Source organism: Lolium rigidum, chromosome 2 (assembly GCF_022539505.1).
Source record: "Lolium rigidum isolate FL_2022 chromosome 2, APGP_CSIRO_Lrig_0.1, whole genome shotgun sequence".
Lineage (NCBI taxonomy): Eukaryota > Viridiplantae > Streptophyta > Magnoliopsida > Poales > Poaceae > Lolium > Lolium rigidum.
The window spans coordinates 21,504,126-21,506,392 of record NC_061509.1 but is presented as its reverse complement, the minus strand read 5'-3'; the positions used below and the strand labels follow the sequence as shown (position 1 = coordinate 21,506,392).

At 44.7% G+C, this 2,267-nt stretch overlaps 1 long non-coding RNA gene across 2 annotated transcripts; it reads right to left on the bottom strand.

The window, feature by feature from the left end:
* Positions 1-323: 323 nt before the first annotated feature.
* LOC124686075 lies at positions 324-1,601 on the bottom strand. 2 transcript variants are annotated; one of them, XR_006997706.1, is made up of 2 exons: positions 1,164-1,601; positions 324-663 (listed from the first exon to the last, which is right to left on the bottom strand). It is a non-coding gene; the product is annotated as an uncharacterized LOC124686075 (long non-coding RNA). The 2 variants fall into 2 exon arrangements; XR_006997707.1 differs by having other exon boundaries at positions 1,535-1,576.
* Positions 1,602-2,267: the final 666 nt, after the last annotated feature.

Genomic DNA, 2,267 nt, shown 5'->3' with positions numbered 1-2,267 from the left:
CCATCTCTCCGTGTAAGGTGGGAAAGCCACCACTCACGCTTGACTTTATCGAGCGGCAATCGTACAAGTACGGGGGGGGAAAGTAAATGCTAGCTCGTGCGTATCCCTATGTGACCCTGCTGGAGCTCACCTACTAGTATCGAAATGCATTTCTTTTGTTATATTCTCGTTGTGCTGTTTACAGGAGCCCAAAGAATAACCAGCAAGTTATCAGATTATATTCTTTACAAAAACATTTTTAGTTAAGATAATTGATAAATGAGGTCAACAAGTAATGGTCTTGGAAAATTTCATCATGACCTTGCCTCTTTTCTGGACATATAGATCACACAGCAAACAGATTCACAAAAAGAAGGTGCATACAGCACTAACGTGACATTCACACAGACAGCCTACCTCCATCAAGAGTTCAACCAAACAGAAATAATATTACAACTCCAGGCCCTCTAAAGCACTCTGAAGCAGAAATGGGCGCGTAGACCAGTCGGCGAGGCTGTTCAGAGCAGATTACATACATACACAAAGTTAAAGGATCAACCCAGATCCTTCCTTTCTAAACGTCACATGGCAGCAACGGTTGCGGTGAAGGTCCAAATTCATGTATGAGAGCGTGGAAAACTCTCAATGGAGACATCAGTATCCTACGCTCACAGGCTTCTAAACCTTGCAAGTAAGAAACATCAGTATATCAGTACCAGAAATAAAATGCAGCAGCATTGCGAATTAAATCAGTACCACAAGAAGTGAGCTCAAAGCATGATACAAATAGCAGCTGAATCCATAGTACAGTATTAAAAAATCATCTAGATAATCCCACGTATATTTGTACGAGAAAAAAAAGGGTATTTGAGCGCAAAACAATAGCAGTTGAATTCAAAGGACGCTGCAGATGCATGAGACGTAGAGACAAGAAATGAACACACCGCTAGTCGGGCCAGCAAAGCCCGACTAGCTCAGCCAAAACGGTTACTTGGATTCATAGACCAGTGCGTTGGTCCGATGGTCTATAAAGTAGTAGCCTGCCTCTAGATGTCGTAATCAAAGAAGAAATGTGACGGAAAAAAGTACTACCAAAGTCCATGTGTACCGGACTGCTGCCTATCACGACCAGCAGCAAACAAAAGAGCATGTGGACATTGGCCAATTCGGATCAGGGGATTTACCCAAGCGAATAATGCAAGGACTGGGACTAGTGGTTGGCCAAAAACTGAAACACTGGTACGATATTTCATCTGAACTCTTAATCATCTCAAGTCTTAACTGAAGTGGTGTTTCTTTTATGATCACATTCTTGCATCTGGATAAAATTCAGATGCTTGCACGCAAAGAGCCAAAGCATGGGCAGCCCTGCATGAGAAAGTAGGAACAACTTATGTGAAGACATCAATCTTCCGAGATAATAAGAAGCAGCACACAGCTTTTCCAACGGTCAAAAACAGAAATAATGCATCCTTTTAATGTGGCTGCATTCTCTTGACTGATAAAAGAATGAACTACTTTGTTAAACTAGTAGTCCAGATCAGCTCCCTCTCACCTTGAGGTTATTTAAGCTTCAGATTCATCAAGTCCAGAAAACAAGAGGTTAATTAAATAAAACCTCAAGTAGAGGGATCACCAAAACCCAGCAAGTAGGTACAGGGGATCACAAGAACAATTGTAGCTCACAAGTATACTAGTATGCAAAGGAAAATATTGGGCATGTGTTTGTCGTACCTGGACGTTTGTCTTTGGTCACAGTGCGTACGAGGCAGTCTCTTGCGGCTCCCTGGGCCCCAGCACATTGAAGCTCCCCTGTTTGGCCTTGCAGACGCTCATGGAGCGCTGGCCAGTAGCAGGTCGGAGCTGCAGCTCAAGGTGGACGCTGGCAGCAGCTCCGGGTGTACCACCAGAGGCGGAACGAAGCAGCGGCGGTCAGCGAGGGACACGGTGGGCTGGTCAGGGCCAAAGCCTGCAACAACCTCCCCTCCCTGCAGGTTGGGTACACACGGGAAAAAACTTGAGCAACCACATGAGATCCATATTTATAAATAAACACCGCACGCACGGCTGTAGGAAAACAGAGCCAATGCCGAACATAGGAATCGAACACTAGTAACATCGGGTCGTAGCAGTCTGTATTTGTGCAAAGTTCGAGGTCCGAAGAAGGAAAAAAGAGGACCTGGAGAAGGGGAACACATGTGATGAATATTGTGGTGGATAAGGAATGCTAGCTCATGCATCTAAGACCCAACTCATTAGGACACACTGGCAAGTTACTTAGCCTGTCT